The sequence below is a fragment of the Coregonus clupeaformis genome, unplaced genomic scaffold (genome assembly GCF_020615455.1).
Source record: "Coregonus clupeaformis isolate EN_2021a unplaced genomic scaffold, ASM2061545v1 scaf1421, whole genome shotgun sequence".
Taxonomy (NCBI): domain Eukaryota; kingdom Metazoa; phylum Chordata; class Actinopteri; order Salmoniformes; family Salmonidae; genus Coregonus; species Coregonus clupeaformis.
The window spans coordinates 852-23,856 of record NW_025534875.1 but is presented as its reverse complement, the minus strand read 5'-3'; the positions used below and the strand labels follow the sequence as shown (position 1 = coordinate 23,856).

Here is a 23,005-nt window from a genome sequence, read left to right as displayed (position 1 = left end):
TCACAGTTTAGTTTCTCTAACTGAAATACAAAGAAATGGTTTATCAAATAGGAGTATTTATCAAATTGGGGTATTGTCAATGGCATTCAGGAACGTTAAATAACAGAAAATTACCTCGAGTTATCTTTGTCTTTCCAGCGTTGCCATGGTGGCCTTTGTGTCCCCCCGTCTCCAGTGACCTCGACCAGGATGTGTGTTTGCATTGTTAGGACGGTGTAGTGTCACCTGACGTGGCTCTCACAGGAGGAGGCAGTGTAGCTCAAACAGTCTAATGTCTCTTCAAGCCTCTGGGCTGGTTATATATCAGTCAGACAGTCTAATGTCTCTTCAAGCCTCTGGGCTGGTTAGATATCAGTCAGACAGTCTAATGTCTCTTCAAGCCTCTGAGCTGATTAGATATCAGTCAGACAGTCTAATGTCTCTTCACGCCTCTGGGCTGGTTAGATATCAGTCAGACAGTCTAATGTCTCTTCAAGCCTCTGGGCTGGTTAGATATCAGTCAGACAGTCTAATGTCTCTTCAAGCCTCTGGGCTGGTTAGATATCAGTCAGACAGTCTAATGTCTCTTCAAGCCTCTGAGCTGGTTAGATATCAGTCAGACAGTCTAATGTCTCTTCAAGCCTCTGGGCTGGTTAGATATCAGTCAAACAGTCTAATGTCTCTTCAAGCCTCTGGGCTGGTTAGATATCAGTCAGACAGTCTAATGTCTCTTCAAGCCTCTGGGCTGGTTAGATATCAGTCAGACAGTCTAATGTCTCTTCAAGCCTCTGGGCTGGTTAGATATCAGTCAGACAGTCTAATGTCTCTTCAAGCCTCTGAGCTGGTTAGATATCAGTCAGACAGTCTAATATGCAACTTTTCAGGGAAGTTAGGAACCAATATACACAAGCAGTCAGGAAAGCAAAGGCTAACTTTTTCAAACAGAAATTTGCTTCCTGTAGCACTAACTCCAAAAAGTTTTGGGACACTGTAAAGTCCATGGAGAATAAGAGCACTTCCTCCCAGCTGCCCACTGCACTGAGGCTAGGAAACACTATCACCACCGATAAATCTACAATAATCGAGAATTTCAACAAGCATTTTGCTAGAGCTGGCCATGCTTTCCATCTGGCTACCACTAACCCGGCCACCAACTCTGCACCCTCTGCTGCAACTTGCCCATGCCCCCCCCGCTTCTCCTTCACACAAATTCAGACAGCTGATGTTTTGAAAGCGCTGCAAAATCTGGACCCCTACAAATCAGCTGGGTTAGACAATCTGGACCCTTTCTTTCTAAAACTAGCCGCCGAAATTGTCGCAACCCCTATTACTAGTCTGTTCAACCTCTCTTTCATAACGTCTGAGATCCCCAGAGATTGGAAAGCTGCCGCGGTCATCCCCCTCTTCAAAGGGGGTGACACTCTAGATCCAAACTGCTACAGACCTATATCCATCCTGCCCTGCCTTTCGAAAGTATTCGAAAGCCAAGTTAACAAACAGATCATCGACCATTTCGAATACCACCGTACCTTCTCCGCTATGCAATCCGGTTTCCGAGCTGGTCACGGGTGCACTTCAGCCACGCTCAAGGTCCTAAACGATATTATAACCGCGATTGATAATAGACAGTACTGTGCAGCCGTCTTCATCGACCTGGCCAAGGCTTTCGACTCTGTCAACCACCGCATTCTTATTGGCAGACTAAATAGCCTTGGTTTCTCAAATGACTGCCTCGCCTGGTTCACCAACTACTTCTCAGATAGAGTTCAGTGTGTCAAATCGGAGGGCCTGTTGTCTGGACCTATGGCAGTCTCTATGGGGGTGCCACAGGGTTCAATTCTTGGGCCGACACTTTTCTCCGTGTATATCAATGATGTCGCTCTTGCTGCTGGTGACTCTCAGATCCACCTCTACGCAGACGACACCATTTTCTATACATCTGGCCCTTCATTGGACACTGTGTTAACAAACCTCCAAACGAGCTTCAATGCCATACAACAATCCTTCAGTAGCCTTCAACTGCTCTTAAACACTAGTAAAACTAAATGCATGCTTTTCAATCGAACGCTGCTAGCACCCGCCCACCCGACTAGAATCACCACTCTCGACGGGTCGGACCTAGAGTATGTGGACAACTACAAATATCTAGGTGTCTGGTTAGACTGTAAACTCAACTTCCAGACTCACATAAAGAATCTCCAATCCAAAGTTAAATCTAGAATCGGCTTCCTATTTCGCAACAAAGCCTCCTTCACTCATGTTGCCAAACATGCCCTCGTAAAACTGACTATCCTACCGATCCTTGACTTCGGCGATGTCATTTACAAAATAGCCTCCAACACTCTACTCAGCAAATTGGATGTAGTCTATCACAGTGCCATCCGTTTTGTCTCCAAAGCCCCATACACTACCCACCACTGTGACCTGTACGCTCTTGTTGGCTGGTCCTCACTACATGTCCGTCGTCAAACCCACTGGCTCCAGGCCATCTATAAATCACTGCTAGGCAAATCCCCGCCTTATCTTAGCTCATTGGTCACCATAGCAGCACCCACCCGTAGTCTGCGCTCCAGCAGGTATATCTCACTGGTCATTCCCAAAGCCAACACCTCCTTTGGCCGCCATTCCTTCCAGTTCTCTGCTGCCAATGCCTGGAACGAATTGCAAAAATCTCTGAAGCTGGAGACTCTTATCTCCCTCAATAACTTTAAGCATCAGTTGTCAGAGCACCTTACCGATCACTGCACCTGTACACAGCCCATCTGAAATTAGCCCACCCAACTACCTCATCCCTATATTGTTATTTATTTTGCTCTTTTGCACCCCAGTATCTCTATTTGCACATAATCTCTTGCACATATAGCATTCCAGTGTTAATACTATTGTAATTATTCTGCACTATAGCCTATTTATTGCCTTACCTCCATAACTTGCTACATTTGCACACACTGTATATATATTTTCTGTTGTATTTCTGACTTTATGTTTTTTTACCCTATATGTAACTCTGTGTTGTTTTTATTGCACTACTTTGCTTTATCTTGGCCAGGTCGCAGTTGTAAATGAGAACCTGTTCTCAACTGGCTTACCTGGTTAAATAAAGGTGAAATAAAAAAAATAAAAAAAATAAAAAACAGTCTAATGTCTCTTCAAGCCTCTAGGCTGGTTAGATATCAGTCAGGAGGAGGCAGTGCAGGTCAGACAGTCTAATGTCTCTTCAAGCCTCTGGGCTGATTAGATATCAGTCAGACAGTCTAATGTCTCTTCAAGCCTCTAGGCTGGTTAGATATCAGTCAGGAGGAGGCAGTGCAGGTCAGACAGTCTAATGTCTCTTCAAGCCTCTGGGCTGGTTAGATATCAGTCAGACAGTCTAATGTCTCTTCAAGCCTCTGAGCTGATTAGATATCAGTCAGACAGTCTAATGTCTCTTCAAGCCTCTAGGCTGGTTAGATATCAGTCAGGAGGAGGCAGTGCAGGTCAGACAGTCTAATGTCTCTTCAAGCCTCTGGGCTGGTTAGATATCAGTCAGACAGTCTAATGTCTCTTCAAGCCTCTGGGCTGGTTAGATATCAGTCAGACAGTCTAATGTCTCTTCAAGCCTCTGGGCTGGTTAGGTATCAGTCAGACAGTCTAATGTCTCTTCAAGCCTCTGGGCTGGTTAGATATCAGTCAAACAGTCTAATGTCTCTTCAAGCCTCTGAGCTGATTAGATATCAGTCAGACAGTCTAATGTCTCTTCAAGCCTCTAGGCTGGTTAGATATCAGTCAGGAGGAGGCAGTGCAGGTCAGACAGTCTAATGTCTCTTCAAGCCTCTGGGCTGGTTAGATATCAGTCAGACAGTCTAATGTCTCTTCAAGCCTCTGGGCTGGTTAGATATCAGTCAGACAGTCTAATGTCTCTTCAAGCCTCTGGGCTGGTTAGGTATCAGTCAGACAGTCTAATGTCTCTTCAAGCCTCTGAGCTGATTAGATATCAGTCAGACAGTCTAATGTCTCTTCAAGCCTCTAGGCTGGTTAGATATCAGTCAGGAGGAGGCAGTGCAGGTCAGACAGTCTAATGTCTCTTCAAGCCTCTGGGCTGGTTAGATATCAGTCAGACAGTCTAATGTCTCTTCAAGCCTCTGAGCTGATTAGATATCAGTCAGACAGTCTAATGTCTCTTCAAGCCTCTAGGCTGGTTAGATATCAGTCAGGAGGAGGCAGTGCAGGTCAGACAGTCTAATGTCTCTTCAAGCCTCTGGGCTGGTTAGATATCAGTCAGACAGTCTAATGTCTCTTCAAGCCTCTGGGCTGGTTAGATATCAGTCAGACAGTCTAATGTCTCTTCAAGCCTCTGGGCTGGTTAGGTATCAGTCAGACAGTCTAATGTCTCTTCAAGCCTCTGGGCTGGTTAGATATCAGTCAAACAGTCTAATGTCTCTTCAAGCCTCTGAGCTGATTAGATATCAGTCAGACAGTCTAATGTCTCTTCAAGCCTCTAGGCTGGTTAGATATCAGTCAGGAGGAGGCAGTGCAGGTCAGACAGTCTAATGTCTCTTCAAGCCTCTGGGCTGGTTAGATATCAGTCAGACAGTCTAATGTCTCTTCAAGCCTCTGGGCTGGTTAGATATCAGTCAGACAGTCTAATGTCTCTTCAAGCCTCTGGGCTGGTTAGGTATCAGTCAGACAGTCTAATGTCTCTTCAAGCCTCTGGGCTGGTTAGATATCAGTCAAACAGTCTAATGTCTCTTCAAGCCTCTGGGCTGGTTAGATATCAGTCAGACAGTCTAATGTCTCTTCAAGCCTCTGGGCTGGTTAGAAATCAGTCAGACAGTCTAATGTCTCTTCAAGCCTCTGGGCTGGTTAGATATCAGTCAGACAGTCTAATGTCTCTTCAAGCCTCTGGGCTGGTTAGATATCAGTCAGACAGTCTAATGTCTCTTCAAGCCTCTGGGCTGGTTAGATATCAGTCAGACAGTCTAATGTCTCTTCAAGCCTCTGGGCTGGTTAGATATCAGTCAGGAGGAGGCAGTGCAGGTCAGACAGTCTGGTCAGTCAGTAACGCAATCTAGTGGAAACAGACATTAAACATTTATATTATGGCTGTACACTATTGGCTGGTTTCCCATAAAACTGATTAAGCCTTGTCCTATAAAGTAGAAACAATGTTGATTCAACCAGTTCATGTCCTTTGGGAACTGTCAAATCGCAAGAATTTCCATCGGTGTCCGTGTTGCTGAATCCGCTTGTTTTTAGTGAGTGCATACATTTTTCATACTCCGCTTGTAGGCTACTTGCCTGTTTGTTTGTTTACCTATCATGTGGCAAAGTCACTACTGACCATATCAACGGCGATGGTTGGCTATAGCTACAGTATATATATTTGGGAGCAGGATAACGTTCAGTGGTTGGCTATAGCTAGAGTATATATATTTGGGAGCAGGATAACGTTCAGTGGTTGGCTATAGCTACAGTATATATATATATATATATATTTGGGAGCAGGATAACATTCAGTGGTTGGCTATAGCTACAGTATATATATTTGGGAGCAGGATAACGTTCAGAGGTTGGCTATAGCTACAGTATATATATTTGGGAGCAGGATAACGTTCAGTGGTTGGCTATAGCTACAGTATATATATTTGGGAGCAGGATAACGTTCAGTGGTTGGCTATAGCTGTCACGATCGTTGGAGGAAGTGGACCAATGCGCAGCGTGAGAAGTGAACATACCTTTTTTATTCCAGAACAAAACAACAAAACGATAACGTGACGTCCTTGGTTACAATACAAAACCATACGGAATAAGATCCCACAAAACACTGTGGAAAACAGGCTGCCTAAGTATGGTTCCCAATCAGAGACAACAAGCAACAGCTGATTCACGTTGCCTCTGATTGAGAACCACACCGGCCAACATAGAAACAAATGAACTAGATTCTCAACCTAGCACACAAAAACACATAGAAACAACACACCCTGGCTCAACATAACAGAGTCCCAGAGCCAGGGCGTGACAGTACCCCCCCCCCCCAAAGGCGCGGACTGCGACCGCGCCAAACATAAACCGAACAGGGGAGGGCCGGGTGGGCATTCCTCCTCGGAGGCGGTTCCGGCTCCGGGCATGACCCCCACTCCCTCTCTAACCCACCAAAGCACCCCTGGTCCGGTCTGGCCCTGCTGGCCGGAGCTGGACTGAACACTGATGGAGCGGATTGCTCTAGCTCCGGAGTGGAGCAGCTGACCGGTGCCGGCACCGGTGGAACAGGCACGGGCTGTGCCGGACTGACGACGCGCACCACAGGCTTGGTGTGGGGAGCAGGGACGGGCCGAACCGGGCTGACGAAGCGCACCACTGGCTTAGTGCGGGGAGCAGGAACAGGCCGGACCGGGCTGACGACGCGCACCATTGGCTTGGTGCGGGGAGCAGGGACGGGCCGAACCGGGCTGACAAAGCGCACCACTGGCTTGGTGCGGGGAGCAGGAACAGGCCGGACCGGGCTGACGACGAGCACCATTGGCTTGGTGCGGGGATCAGGGACGGGCCGAACCGGGCTGACGAAGCGCACCACTGGCTTGGTGCGGGGAGCAGGAACAGGCCGGACCGGGCTGACGACGCGCACCATTGACTTGGTGCGGGGAGCAGGGACGGGCCGAACCGGGCTGACGACGCGCACCACTGGCCCTACGCGGGGATCAGGAACGGGCCGGACCGGACTGGCAACACACCCCAGTACCTCTCGCCGTGCCTCTACATACTCCTTCCCCCTGGTGACCAGTGACTCCCGTAACCTGGCGGCCTCCTGCTGCCCCGTCGTCCACGGCGTGAGCCCCCCCCTAAAAATGTTCTGGCCGTCTCTCCTCCCCGTGGGCTAGGCCTCCATGGCTCTCGCCAGACTCTCGCTCCTCTGCTCCCAAGTCCAGCCTCTCTCCTCCTCCCGCGGCTTGAACCAGTCGAGGTGGATATCCGCTAGATTCACCTCTGGCGTTGGCTCCTGGACACGCTGCTTGGTCCAGTTAGGGTGGGATCTTCTATCACGATCGTTGGAGGAAGTGGACCAATGCGCAGCGTGAGAAGTGAACATACCTTTTTTATTCCAGAACAAAACAACAAAACGATAACGTGACGTCCTTGGTTACAATACAAAACCATACGAAACAAGATCCCACAAAACACTGTGGAAAACAGGCTGCCTAAGTATGGTTCCCAATCAGAGACAACAAGCAACAGCTGATTCACGTTGCCTCTGATTGAGAACCACACCACTAGATAGTAATAGGTGTTCACGTTTGCCCCTAGTGGACAGTATTGAAGGCATCTCCCGGCATCCTGGGGACCTGGACAAACATTTAATACTGCAGTGGATCTGGTGTGACCTGGCTGCTCAACTAAAGAGGTCAGATGGTCTACATCGTATATATTTAGATCTAAACGTTTCATAACATCATACTGCCCTAGCAGGGAAGACAGGAAGAGGAGGGGGAGGAGGAGGAGGAGGAGGGGGAGGAGGAGGAAGATGAAGAATATTAGGAAGCGGATGAAGAGGGGGAGGAGGAGGAGGAGGAAGAGGAGGAAGAGGGGGAGGAGGAGGAGGAGGAGGAAGAAGAAAAGGGGGGAGGCGGAGGGGGAGGGGGAGGAGGAGGAGGAGGAGGAGGAGAGAGAGGGGGAGGAGGAGGAGGAAGAAGAAGAGGGGGAGGAGGAGAGGGAGGAGGAGGAGGAGGAGGAAGAATATTAGGAAGAAGAGGAAGAAGTGGAGGAGGAGGAGGAGGAGGAGGAGGAGGAAGATGAATAATTTTAGGAAGAGCAGGAAGAGGGGGAGGAGGAGGAGGAGGAGGAAGAACATTAGGAGGAGGAGGAGGAGGAGGAGGAGGAGGAGGAGGAGGAGGAGGAGGAGGAGGAGGAGGAGGAGGAGGAAGATGAAGAATATTAGGAAGAGGAGGAAGAGGAGGAGGAGGAGGAGGAAGAATATTAGGAAGAGGAGGAAGAGGAGGAGGAGGAGGAGGAGGAGGAGGAGGATGGCTGACGATGGCTTTAACAGCTCATGGCAAAGGTTCCAGCCTTGTGTGTGTGTGTCTGTGTGTGTGTGTGTGTGTGTGTGTCTGTGTGTGTGTGTGTGTGTGTGTGTGTGTGTGTCTGTGTGTGTGTGTGTGTGTGTGTGTGTGTGTGTGTGTGTGTGTGTGTGTAAGACATTAGCATTCTATAAAAGCCCCCAGGGTTCCTTCTCTGTCCAGTATAACTATAAACATATAAACATTTAAACACATAAACACACGTCAACTCGTGGCACAGATGCTTGATGTCTGCAGGCTTGCAGTGAGGAGCCGGGTGGTGTCCATAGGCAGTGACTGGAGCAGAATGAACCGAGTGTAATGGTGAATGGAACGTGGTAACTTGAAAGCATAAAGCCAAAATGAAATTGCCGAAAATGATTAAATGATCAAACTAGAAAAGTAATGTGTTGATATATGTACTTAGCCAAGCCTGTGTTAACACAATGTATTTTGATGATAGTTGGCCAAGCCTGTGTTAACACAATGTATTGTGATAATAGTTGGCCAAGCCTGTGTTAACACATTGTATTGTGAGGATAGTTGGCCAAGCCTGTGTTAACACAATGTATTGTGATGATAGTTGGCCAAGCCAGTGTTAACACGATGTATTGTGATGATAGTTGGCCAAGCCTGTGTTAACACAATGTATTGTGATGATAGTTGGCCAAGCCAGTGTTAACACGATGTATTGTGATGATAGTTGGCCAAGCCTGTGTTAACACAATGTATTGTGATGATAGTTGGCCAAGACAGTGTTAACACATTGTATTGTGAGGATAGTTGGCCAAGCCTGTGTTAACACAATGTATTGTGATGATTGTCGGCCAAGCCTGTGTTAACACAATGTATTGTGATGATAGTTGGCCAATCCTGTGTTAACACAATGTATTGTGATGATAGTCGGCCAATCCTACGTTAACACAATGTATTGTGATGATAGTCGGCCAAGCCTGTGTTAACACAATGTATTGTGATGATAGTTGGCTATTAGGCAGTACGCCTGTAAGGCTGCAGGTACGGGTGCGGTTGGAGGCGTGGCCAGCCAATAAAGATAGAAGTCCCACCCAGTTGTCTACATTAATTAAAATGGTGGAAGCCCTCAAAGGCCCTGCCCATGATAATACGGGTTTTGGCCACTAGAGGCCTCTATCATTCTCTATGACATCACCGTGTTCCATTGGATTCTTTCTGTGTCCTTGGATTTGAACTTCCTTTCAAAGACTCAACGAGAGGTTCAGGTAGAACTAAGGTTTCCATTGTGAATTTGCTCTTTGGGTGATTCCTCACGAAGCTGGGAAAATAAAGAAGAACATGGCTTTTTGGGGGATTTTCATGACGTGATCCCATAGAAGGGTCCTTTTGGAGGAAGGATTGTCGACATGTATTTGACGTTTGTATCTTAAAGCATATGTCACAGGTGTGACAATGAGCCTCCATTTCTTATCATGCATGCTTCTGCCTTTCTAATTAGTATGATTGATCCTGTAATTTCATTGGCTGACTGTCTCTGTGTTTGTTTGAGGGGGGTTGTTGTTGTTGGGGGAGGTATATTTTGTGAGGAACGTTCCAACTGGAATCTGTTCCAAAAAAAACATTGTAAATAAAAACATTGCAAAGAAAAGAAAAAACGTATAAGAAGTTACATGAAATAATCCAGACAGTGGCTGAACGGGTCACTTTACATTTTCACTCACTACCTGTCCTGAACGTTTATCCCCCGTGGTTTCATTCTCCCAACATGCTTGTTAGCGTAGCTTTGCACCAGCTACTCCACTGGTTCATCTCTGTTCTCTTGGCAGCATCAGTAGAACCATAGTGTAAAATGTCCCTTCAAATTAAGAGTCCCCATGCTCTTGACTCTGGACATTGGCTGGCCTAATGGTCTATAGTAAAACACAGTCAAACTCTCATTTGTATCTGTCTGGTGCAGTTTTTATACACTGGCTGCCTTCAGTTATAGGTAGATTAATCCTTCACTTTACATTTTAATCATTTAGCAGATGCTCTTATCCAGAGCAACTTAGAGTTAGGGAGTGCATACATTATTATTATTTATTTGTTCATACTGGCCCCCCGTGGGAATCGAACCCACAACCCTGGCATTGCAAACGCCATGCTCTACCAACAGAGCTACATCCCTGCCGGCCATTCCCTCCCCTGGGCCAATTATTCACCGCCCCATGGGTCTCCCGGTCGCAGCCGGCTACAACAGAGCCTGGATTCTAACCAGGATCTCTAGTGGCACAGCTAGCACTGCGATGCAGTGCCTTAGACCACTGCGCCACTCGGTTGATTCAATATTATCACAAACAATGAAGAATACCAATGAAGGTTTTAGACAGATAAACCTCTTCAACCTGATTCAACTAGTGAAGTGGTTGATGACTAGATGGCTAGTTGAATCAGTAGATGTGCTGTCCTAGTGAAGTGGTTGATGACTAGATGACTAGTTGAATCAGTAGATGTGCTGTCCTAGTGAAGTGGTTGATGACTAGATGACTAGTTGAATCAGTAGATGTGCTGTCCTAGTGAAGTGGTTGATGACTAGATGGCTAGTTGAATCAGTAGATGTGCTGTCCTAGTGAAGTGGTTGATGACTAGATGACTAGTTGAATCAGTAGATGTGCTGTCCTAGTGAAGTGGTTGATGACTAGATGGCTAGTTGAATCAGTAGATGTGCTGTCCTAGTGAAGTGGTTGATGACTAGATGGCTAGTTGAATCAGTAGATGTGCTGTCCTAGTGAAGTGGTTGATGACTAGATGGCTAGTTGAATCAGTAGATGTGCTGTCCTAGTGAAGTGGTTGATGACTAGATGGCTAGTTGAATCAGTAGATGTGCTGTCCTAGTGAAGTGGTTGATGACTAGATGGCTAGTTGAATCAGTAGATGTGCTGTCCTAGTGAAGTGGTTGATGACTAGATGGCTAGTTGAATCAGGTGTGCTTCTCTGAAGCTACAACAACAACTGTTGGGGGATGTTGAGGACTGGAGTTAAAGAAACCATGTGGTGTGGAGGTCCCAGGTATAGGAGCCAGACAGACTGGCAGGAGGGGTGATTACCACTCACAGGGAACAATAGAAGGCCTGTGGGGGTGGGTGGGTGTGTGTGTGTGTGTGTGTGTGTGTGTGTGTGTGTGGGTCAGACAAAGTGTAGAGGAAGGTAATGCCATTGTTGGGGCCGATCTCCACTTTACCTCTCTTAAAATAAACAGCCATAGAGAGAGAAGGGGAGGGAACAGCCATAGAGAGAGAGAAGGGGAGGGAACAGCCATAGAGAGAGAGAAGGGGAGGGAACAGCCATAGAGAGAGAAGGGGAGGGAACAGCCATAGAGAGAGAGAAGGGGAGGGAACAGCCATAGAGAGAGAAGGGGAGGGAACAGCCATAGAGAGAGAAGGGGAGGGAACAGCCATAGAGAGAGAAGGGGAGGGATCAGCCATAGACAGAGAGAAGGGGAGGGAACAGCCATAGAGAGAGAAAGGGAGGGAACAGCCATAGAGAGAGAAGGGGAGGGAACAGCGATATAGAGAGAGAAGGGGAGGGAACAGCCATAGAGAGAGAGAAGGGGAGGGAACAGCCATAGAGAGAGAGAAGGGGAGGGAACAGCCATAGAGAGAGAAGGGGAGGGAACAGCCATAGAGAGAGAAGGGGAGGGAACAGCCATAGAGAGAGAAGGGGAGGGATCAGCCATAGACAGAGAAGGGGAGGGAACAGCCATAGAGAGAGAGGGGGAGGGAACCGGAGTTGAAGAACCCTGGCCTATAGGGAGGAGGTCAGACACCTGGCCGTGTGGTGCCAGGATAACAACCTCTCCCTCAACGTGACCAAGACAAAGGAGATTTGTAAGTCGCTCTGGATAAGAGCGTCTGCTAAATGACGTAAATGTAAATGTAAATGAGATGATTGTGGACTAAAGGAAAAAAAAGACGGGGCTGTAGTGGAGCATGTTGAGAGCTTCAAGTTCCTTGGTGTCCACATCACCAACGAACTATCATGGTCCAAACACACCAAGACAGTCGTGAAGAGGGCACGACAAAGCCTATTCGAGAGCATCCTGACTGGTTGCATCACCACCTGGTATGGCAACTGCTACAGAGGGTAGTGCGTACGGCCCAGTACATCACTGGGGCCAAGCTCCCTGCCATCCAGGACCTCTATACCAGTCGGTGTCAGAGGAAGGCCTTCAAAATTGTCAAAGACTCCAGCCACCCTAGTCATAGACTGTTCTCTCTGCTACCGCACAGCAAGCGGTACCGGAGTGCCAAGTCTAGGTCCAAAAGACTTCTCAACAGCTTCTACCCCCAAGCCATAAGACTCCTAAACAGCTAATCATGGCTACCCGGACTATTTGCACTGCCCCCCCCCCATCTTTTTACGCTGCTGCTACTCTGTTAATTTTTTATGCACAGTCACTTTAACTCTACCCACATGTACACATTACCTCAACTACCTCAACTAGCCGGTGCCCCTGCACATTGACTCTGCACCGGTACCCCCCTGTATATATAGCCTCCCTACTGTTATTTTATTTTACTTCTGCTCTTTTTTTCTCAACACTTTTTTGTTGTTGTTTTATTTTACTTTTTTATTAAAAATAAATGCAATGTTGGTTAAGGGCTGTAAGTAAGCATTTCACTGTAATGTCTGCACCTGTTGTATTCGGCGCATGTGGCCAATAAAATTTGATTTGATTTTTGAGTTCACACTGTCTAAACTTAGTTTTAGTGGATACAGTCAAAGCTGTCCCTGAGGTAGGACAGTTCTTCTCCTTACTAGAAAGACTGTATGTCTTCACATCTGGGTCATACATGTGCATCAAAAATGGCTTAGCGTACAAAGAGAGATGTACCCAGGTGCACCTAGAGAGCTTCAGAGACTAAGTGACACTCGCTGGGCATGTCGATATATGGCTCTACATACTATTATGGATAGATTGCCTGCCGTTAAGCGAGTCCTGCAAGACATAGTCCAAGAACACAACGGTGACAGATCTGTTGAGGCACGAGGTCTGCTGGCACAGATAGATTTACAATTCATTGTGTTCCTTGTTCCACTCCATAAAGTTTTTGGAGAAGCAACATTTCTATCAGAGATGCTACAGTCTTCATCACTTGACCTGTCAAAGGTTGTTGATTTAGTTGAAGCCTTAGTTCAAACTTTGAATGACTACAGGGATGAGTCATTTTTTTGATGACCTATGGAATGAAGTGTTGAACACAGCTGAGCAATGTGATACTGCAATACAGCCCCCTGCAAAACCTTGCCTTGGGAGAGGTGTGCACATTTCATGGGCGGGATCTGTACCCAGATGTCCCATGGGAAAAACCAGTGTCTTGACCATTAGACCAAGAGGTAATGCCCTCTTGACCTGAGGGTGACACTGATTTTGAAGTTGAAGGCAGGACTACCTCATTACCAGATCATGAGACAGACTCATGTTTTCTCCACACATGGGATAGTGTAAAAGGAACTTTGCCTAGGAAGCCCATGCTAGAAGTGTTAGGAGGTGGAAGTTAGAGAATTAGTCCAGTAACTGAAAGGTGTCATTGGTTTGAGTCCTGAGCCAGATATCAAAACGTGGGATTGGATCTGAACTGTCAGATCTGTGACCAACCCCTTCAGAAAGACAAATTCCCTTTGTTCCCTGTAACATGGACTAATAAAGTTGTACTGTACTGTGCTGTGCTGCACTTTATTGAACAGAACCTGAGAGTCCAGCATGTCAGGGGATGGGGTGGGGGGTGGGGGGTGAGAGCAGCAGTGGGGGATGGGTAGCTAGTCCTTGATTGGCTGTAGACCTGACAGCCACAACTGCCAAGAGAAATTCAATCTACCCTTTTTATCAGCCAAGCCAACATACTGTTTTACACACCCTTTTTGTGGACTGTTAATGTTTATATTTAAAATCAACACTGAGCTTTTCATGTTATAATCTGTTATTTATCAAATCTGATAGTAAGATATTGAAACCATATACAATATGCACTAGAAATGGTTGTAATGAAAACCTGGGACACTCCTATAGACCGTTGGAATTATGAGGGTGGGGGAAATTATGTATTTCTGAAAGATATCAAGTAATTTAGGATTTGAAGTCAATCATTGCGTGGGAAACTGCAGTCTGGTTTGTTTGTCTGAGTGAACAGAGCAGTTGGGGGAAGGGAAAACACATACAATGTTTCAATCTCCAACTGTCTTGTTTCACAGACTCCTGTGAGAGAGAATATAGTAGACGGTTGCTGTCAAAAAGTGATTGGTGAGTTTTCCTGTGTCCTGTGTTTATGACCTTTTAAGGACATCCTGTCCGGACGTTCTCTTCACTATTTAGGGTGTGCTTATGTAACTTGAGAGTGCAGCTGTTTCTTTGAAGTAAAGCACATTGATGAGGAATATATGATCTATTATGCTGTGAGAGAAAGAGCACATATTTACCTGATGTGTTAAATATTAATAGTTAACAATGAATATGCTTAACAATAGCAGAGACATTTCTTAACTACCAATGCTGTGCTTTTGGTAAGGATGGTTCCCTCTAGCTCCCTGCAGCTGGTCTGGGCGTGTAGTCAAGGACATGGGATAGAGATCAACTGGAGGAACAGACAGACCTGGATTGTTTCAATTTCTCGTTGCTTCCACACAGCCACAAGAAGAAAACATGGTGGCTCCTGATCTGCCAGGGAGGGGCGTGCTTGGATGAAAAGCAGAGATTGTTTTGGACAATTTGCAGAACTTATGAAGAGCTATACAAATCCTGTTGACTCTGTATTAACTTCTGCCTGCAATTGCATAACTAAAGATATTTTACATATTCTCAGAAGCCGTTGTCTGTGTAATTTTCTAAAGTTTAAAGTTTGTTTAAGAATAAGAGAATATCAGCACTGTGCAAAGAACCCTCTACAACATGTTTGAAATAAAAAGTAATGGCCTGGTGATTGATGTGTCGTGTACTGACCTAGTTGAACTTAAAGATTGAACTGTTTGAAAAATTTGAAACAGTTGGGATTTTTTGTAGTGAACTTATGGAGCTGCTGTGTAGTGAGCTTGTGACCCCTTGTAGAATGAAAAAGTAATTTCTGGGTAGGTCTGCCTGAGTATAAGTAAGTGTTAGACTTGTCCTGTGAACACTACGAGAGACAAGAAACCTCAAGAGAGATCAACCACAGAAAACTCCAGAAAACACGTCTCCTAGACCAATTCTAGGTGTGTTGTGTCCTTCATGTCTGGGCCACAAGGACAAAACCATCGATGCCATTCTTTATGATGCACCTGATTGTTTTAATGGTGGGATTGATATGAGTGGAGGCCAACCGGACGATTCAACAGTGAAGATTTTCACACACAGCTGTCTCAACAACCTTTTTCAGCCAAAAACCGGGATTTTTTCTCCTGCGTTTCTCATGAGGGAATGGCTTAAGATAAGACTTGCTCTATGTCAGATCTAAAAGGCCCTGAATGGAACATCCCTGCCTGGGTACGCACTGGAAGAGGAAGTCTGTGGGCCAGATTATTTGAAAGTCATACGAATCTCTTCAGTAGCGTATAGTCCAGACTCCAAAGTGACAATTTTAGGTTGTTCTGAATTCAATAGCGCAAATGCCACCAAATCTGTTAGTTCGTATGACAGAGGTCAACTATTGTGTGCCTGTCTTTAGCTTCAAGTGGCGAGATTGGTTTAAGGTGCTTGATATGATGAAACAAGTGCAACAGTTTTTCCACCATCGTGAACATTTACGAAGATGGTCCCTTCTGTCCTCAAGACAAAACTTGGGCTTATCGGCAAGAAGGTTGATCTATCATGGAAAAGAAAACATGTGAAACCTTGAAGGCCATGGAGAGCCTGGTGGAAGAGGCAACGTCTGAGTCCCTCACAGCTTGAAGACGGGGATTTGGAGACTGATGGGGGTGTCGGGTTACAAAAGGCCCCTGAAAAGGAGAACAATGCTGATTCTGCTTTTTTCTAAGAAAAACATTATTATAATAATCATACGTTTAAACATATATTGTTTAGTAAGGTGTAGTATTGTGTAATAATACAGTTTATGATCCATATAAAGGTTTAGTAGTAAACATTAGTGTCATAGTTTAATATTCAATATTGTTTAGTGAACTTTAATAACTTGTATATAAATGCTTCCATTTCTGTAGCAACATTTTAGAAGAAAATAAAAGGTTTGAAAGAAAATTGTATGTACCTTCAATGAATTACAGCTCCCTCTCTCTCTCTCTCTCTCTCTCTCTCTCTCTCTCTCTCTCTCTCTCTCTCTCTCTCTCTCTCTCCGTCCCTCCCCTATCTATCTCTTTCTCTTTCTCTTTCTCTCTCTCTCTCTCTCTCTCTCTCTCTCTCTCTCTCTCTCTCTCTCTCTCTCTCTCTCTCTCTCTCTCTCTCTCTCTCTCTCTCTCTCTCTCTCTCTCTCTCGCTCTCTCTCTACACAAGAGCCATTGGTTCTTTGGGTTGTGTGTGTGTGTGAGCGTGTGTGGTGTGTCTTTGAAACAACTGTGTTTTAAATCGGTTTTACCTTTAACCTTTTAGAAAGAGTTCTCAGCTATCCATATTTTAATGGCCAACAGTTTGCTCATCTAGGGGGTCCCTTACACACAAGGGAACTGAATGTATACATGGGGTCCCCCAAGTGTCTTTGAAACAACTTTTTTAAACCTGTTTAACCTTTAACCTATTACAAAGAGTTCTAAGGGGGACATCCGGGAATGTCCGGGAGGCGTCCGAGGATGGAATGTCCAGTGGATGTCTGTCTCAGTCAATAAAAAATAAAAAGGTAATTGTATATTTTAAGATGTCCCCATTTACTGCTGACCTAAACAGATCCATTTGACCCCATAAAAGAGCGTCCGTGGGATGTCTCAGTCAACCAATAAAAAAGACCCAGAGGACCAGAAGGCCTGAAGACATACATCTTAAAGAGACTCCTTGAATCATGTATTCCTCATGGAGCATTTTGAAGGTGAGTTGAATTTTCAATATGATGAAGGCTTTTATATCTAACTATGCATATATATATATATATATATATATATATATATATATATATATATATATATATATATATATATAATTTTTATGTTGTATATTATAAATGAATGTTTTTAATAATGTATTGTATAAATGATATAGTATATAATGAATGAGATTATGTGTTATTGATTTTTTAAAACGAGAATGGACTCTACCTACATATGTATATATCCTACTGTTTATACCAAACAAATGTCAATTTTATGTGACATGTCGCAAGGTGTCTCAGAACCCATGAAATTGCATGCCAAACCAAGTCTCTACTCAAGAGTGGACCACTCGCTCCACCTAGTGGATATACAGTTACATCAAAGTTATAGAAAATAAATACTAGTCACTTGATTATGTGTGAGTGTCTGTGTGTTTGTGTATCTAGAATGTTAGAATAATATTATATATATCTCTCTACCTACATATGTATTTATCCTACTGTTTTCACCAAACAAATTTCAAATTTATGTGAAATGTCTCGAAGTGTCTCAGAACCATGAAATGACATGCCAAAGCAAGGCTCTAATCAAGAGTGGACCACTGGCTCCACCTAGTGGATGTTCAGTTACATCACAGTTTAAAAAATTATAACCTAGCCACTTGCTTATGTACAGTATATGAATATACAGAGACATGAGACAAAACAATGGACCTGAAGAATGGAATAAGTTATAAGACCTCTATGATTCATTTCATTTGTCAGTTCTTCCAGCTAATGTGAGATGTTTAGATGACATAACATTTGAGGACACATACTGTAATTTAGCTGGCCATCTTTTCCCCTCCCTTTCTGGCTGTCCTCCCCCTTCCCTTCTAAGTTCAAGTTGGTTTATTTGTCATATACATGGAGTTAACAGTGCAATGAAATGCTGACTAGCAGGTTAACCTCTTGACAACAACAATAGAACAAGTCAGTAGCTAAGTTAATATAAAGAGTAATACAATAGTAATAAACCCTGCATTCATAACTATCCTTAACATACCTGGGGTGTTTCTGGGATAGAGGGTTGATATAAAAGTCAATATAATCAGCAATACAGGAAGATTCTGAGACACAATCACTTACTATTGGTCAGCCGCAGGGAACCGCCAACGTCTCAGGAGATATGTATTTTAGGCAGTAAGTAAAACTGCCTAGGCCTTGGAGAATCTGCCCCAAAAAGATAGACCATCTGTTTATCTGTAATGTACTTATCCTCATATAGTTTACTCACTATCTCCTGGATTCGTCTTTGTGTTTTCCGGTTGTGTTGAGTGGGACAATGGAACATAGTGTTTACCATTATCCTATTGTCTATTGGCTTCAAGAAGATATTCACTTTATCCATTACAACAATCTGAGCCCCCTTATCTGCTGGTTTAATCACTATATTCTGATGTTCAATGTTTCTAGAGCTTGATTTTTTGAAAGATGTGTAAGGTTAAGCTGATATACAGGTCGGGTTCTGAATTGTGAAAAGGAAGCCACATCCCTACGTATAACAGTCTGTATAGTTTCTGACACTGACTCCAACTGAGGGTCCCAAAGTGAGGGGTTTGGAAATAGAATATGAGGAAAATCTGTTTCATAATCAAAATGATCTAATAACTACAATCTTCTATGATGGAAGTGTAGATCCCTCCGGAGCTCCCTGCAGTCCTCCTGTTTAGGAGTTGGTATGAAAGTCAGTCCTCTTTCTAGAACCTCACTCTCGGCTTGGTTGAGCCCAAAGGGACATTGCTGGTCAACACCTCAAAGCGGTTGTGAAGTAGTATGGACATATTGATGGAACAAGGTCACTAAACTGGTGGTTAGACAGGGTAGATCCAAGAGCAGGCCTCTGCTGTCATCTAGAGGGCGTTTTCTCTGTACTGCTTGACACGTGGAGACTCAATGGAGGCACAGTGCAAAGTGCTCAAAGTAAGGCCCAAACAATTGTTTGTCAGGCTGGGATCTATAAAGCAGTATGTTCTTCAATTAGATGCCAACTAATATTCATACAGGGACAATAGGTGGGGCAGGAGGAAGAATGGTGTTCCTGATTTTCAGAACAATTCCCCTTTTTTCTTTGTAGCTTCAGATTGAGATTGTTGTTATTCTCCAATATGTTTTTCTTCAGTGAGCCACTCTGGATTCTCCAAGGGGAATACTCCCTCTATTCTCCACTAGAGAGTTTGCTGGGTATTTTTGGGTACCAAAAATACCAAAAAAATAAGTTTTTGTCTCGTTTTAGCTGAGTCCCCAGTTAGAATCCATGTGGTTCATTTCAAAGTTTCTAAAAAGATTTTAAAAGTACATTTCAAAAATGCGTTCCTGACGTTTCATCACAATAGGCTTCTTCAGACAATGGACAGAAAGTAGCCAAACAAAGCCAAAGGAGAGTGATGAGCAGCAGCAGCAGCATCATCAAACCAGCGAGGCCGCCGGCAAGCCCAACAGTGATGATGCTGCCGAGCTCCAGTTAGCTCCGTGTGCAGAGCCTACCTACCCTTCCACAAGCACCGCCAGGATAATGGCTCCACAGCCCCCTCCACCTCCGACTGTTCCTGACTATCTTGGAACAGAGGTGCCAGCCCAGATTAGCCTAGAATCCTACCGTAGCCGCAGGTTTTCTGTCCAAAAACCTTCATTTAATAGCAACTGGTTCATAAGAAGAGAGTGTCTGGAATACTCGCTTACTGAAGATGCTGCATTGCTGAAAGTTCTGCGTGGGGTCCATCTATTGGGAGATGGCTAACTAGTCTGTATATTCCACTGATTCATATGGATACCAGTCCATACATTGGCTGTAAAAGTGGGTAAAACCTGACAAGCATATAACTGTAGCTATGTGGGTGTGTTTCAGCAGGGTGAGGTCAGAGAGATGCTTCCAAGTCAGTATTTTTCTCAACTCATAAAATCCTTTACACAATCTGATGGGATGAATGTTCAACCCCATTTAAATGACCATAAAGTCTATATAGTACCTTTAAGTTAAGACGTCACAGATCTGTTCATGGCAAAGCAGTTCAATTAATGATATTAATTGATTCTTAAAGAATATAACTTATAAATCATGAGCCTCATCTTGAGGAGTCACCGGTGACAGTATTCATAAAGAGTAGGAGTACTGATCTGGGATCAGTTTTGCCTTTTAGATCATAATGAAACAGATTAAATGGACAGGGGGGACCTGATCCTAGATCAGCACTCCTCCTCTGGGAAACTGCATGTATGAAACCGAACACATAGTCGTAGTCTAGTTACAGCAGGTGTTTACTGCCATCTAGTGGAGGATACCAATAAAACACTTTATTATCAGGATGGGGAGGGGGCTGAGCTGAAACAGAAAGTAAAGTTGTTCTTTTGAACAGGATCCATTTTAAGACGACAGAGCAGAAAACGCTATATGGAGAGAACTAAAAAATAAAGTGAGTATTTCTAAGTATTTCTGAACAATAATCTATTCTAATGGACAGAGTGAGAGAATGAATACCTGGAATGAGATATTACTAGTTAGTAGAACTGCTACTTGAGCTTAGTTGCTGACAGACAGCAGTTTTCAAAGTGTTATCACATGTTATCAGTCAAACGTCTGGTAAAGATGGTGGAGGAGCTTTTAAATGATAGGGTTTTATGTTTATCTCAGGGTTTCTCAATCCTTTTGTTCTTGCCCAGCATTTACACACCTGATTCAACTAATCATCAGATATTTGAAGACAGTTTAATATTTGAGGCATACAAATGAACATTCTCAAATTAAAACCTTTTGGATTTGTAGGCCTGTTTACAATTATTATAGGCCTACAGTAAATCACATTTTGGAGGGAAAAAAGCACAGCTAAACCTGGTGGACATTTAATTTAATGACCAATGGAATGCTCTAAAACGTGCAAACTCTGCTCACCCGGGGAGCCGGCCAATGGAAAACTAATTGACCCAGTCACCGTTATAACTTAATTTCCTTATTTGGAATTGAAAGTAACTTTGTAGCCTACGCAGTTACAAAATGTCTGTTCAAACTGTGGCGCATATGGAACATTAGAACAGTGGTGGAAAAAGTAAAGATACCTTAATAGAAAATGACTCAAGTAAAAGTGAAAGTCACCCAGTAAAATACTACTTGAGTAAAAGTCTAAAAGTATTTAATTTTAAATATATTTAAGTATCAAAAGTAAATGTAATTGCTAAAGTAAAGTAGGAATAATTAAAATTAAAATTACTTATATGAAGCAAACCAGACGGCACAATTTTTCTTGTTATTTTCATTTACGGATAGCCAGGGTAACATTCCAACACTCAGACATCATTTTAAAAAAGCATTTGTGTTTAGTGAGTCTGCCAGATCAGAGGCAGTAGGGATGACCAGGGATGTTCTGTTGATAAGTGCGAATTGGACAATTTTCTGAATGTAACGAGTACTTTTGGGTGTCAGGGAAATTTATGGAGTAAAAAAGTACATCATTTTCTTTATGAATGTAGTGAAGTAAAAGTAAAAGTTGTTAAAAATATAAATAGTAAAGTACAGATACTTTAAAGTATGTTTACTTAAGTGCTTTACACCACTGCATAAGAAGATGGATAAATGTGTTGATTTTGAAAGAAAGACGGGCAGATTCTGCTAGGTAGGCTACGAACTATTATAAAGTTAGGTCGTCATCACAGTAGGTTTGAGCTACAGTATGATGACTTACCAACCTGATGGTCTCCGTTGGAAATGTTGTGGAAAATGTTGTACACTCAGTGTATTAAAATATGTAACATAAACAACAAATGATATGCTCAGATACACAAAATACATCTGGTTTCAGATCTAGAAGATTCTCCTCTTCAATAGTAATATCATCAATTCTGACCAGTAACTTACCTGGGGTCAAAGGTCCCTGATTTATCACTAAAATGTATAGGATGATCCATAGAGATGTCACTCTTCATGGACAGATGACTGTGTACTGGAGAGACTGATCTCAGAGTTTGGTTGGAGATTCTGGAAAACATAATAAATGACCATGAAACTAAATTTTAAACTATATCAAAATTATATTTCAATAGATAAAATACATTACATAAAGCATTAAAATATATGCCATTACATAAAGCACCAAACATGCAGCTCTAGCAGGGCAGGAATTTGACGAACTGACTTGTTGGAAAGGTGGCATCCTATGACGGTGCCACGTTGAAAGTCACATATGCATCGTTTTTCAAAACATAGTGAACCTGGAGGCAAAAAGCGAACCCCACATTCTAACTAAATGTTGTTTATTAGCACTCAAATCTATCAATGGCATTTTCGGCACAATTTGGTGAAAGCCCCAAAGCGTTCAGAAAGCCTCTGATTCCCATCACTAGTGGACACCCCCATGAGTGTCTTTCAGAACCCCTCCTAAAACCACCTGTTTCGTTTTGGTTGTTGTTAGTGACTCTTTGTTAGTTCCTTCTTCTGTTTGAGAGACAATGTTTTATTTATTGTTGAGGAATGTAGCAATGTTCATGTGATTAAATTAAATCACCCGACTGTTTGGATATGTCTGTTAGTAAATGTTTTATTTCTAAGAGATCATGAGTAAAAGAGAACAATTGACATTCTAGAATGAGTTGTCACTGTGTTCACCACAACCAACATGCTGCATCTCTGTTTAGGGGTCAGTGGTCTAAAATGAGTCTCTCTGGGGAGAGAGAGGAGGGGGGCCCTGCCTCTAAAATGAGTCTCTCTGGAGAGAGAGAGGAGGGGGGCCCTGCCTCTAAAATGCGTCTCTCTGGGGAACATGACACCAAAGCTAAGAGGTGAGATTACAATTTTATGAAGAATGTATTAATTTTATTTACAAAATAAATAGCTATCTTAAGATGAATGCACTTACTGTAAATCACTCTGGATTAGAGCATCTGCTAAATCAGGAGTTCTCAATCCGGGGTCAGTGGAGGTACTGCAGGGGTTCTGCAGCACCCTGACTGGACTCGTTGCAATGGAAGACATTTGATAGAATTTTAATACGACACGACCACTTTACC

At 43.8% G+C, this 23,005-nt stretch overlaps 1 long non-coding RNA gene across 1 annotated transcript in view; it reads left to right on the top strand.

Moving 5' to 3' along the window:
• Positions 1-22,672, top strand: part of LOC123486995 — a 103,444-nt gene extending 80,772 nt beyond the window's left edge. Inside the window, exons 2-3 of the long non-coding RNA XR_006659577.1 lie at positions 20,365-20,421; positions 22,634-22,672. This is a non-coding gene — a long non-coding RNA (uncharacterized LOC123486995). The remainder of the gene's footprint in view (positions 1-20,364; positions 20,422-22,633) is intronic.
• The last annotated feature ends 333 nt before the right edge of the window (positions 22,673-23,005 follow it).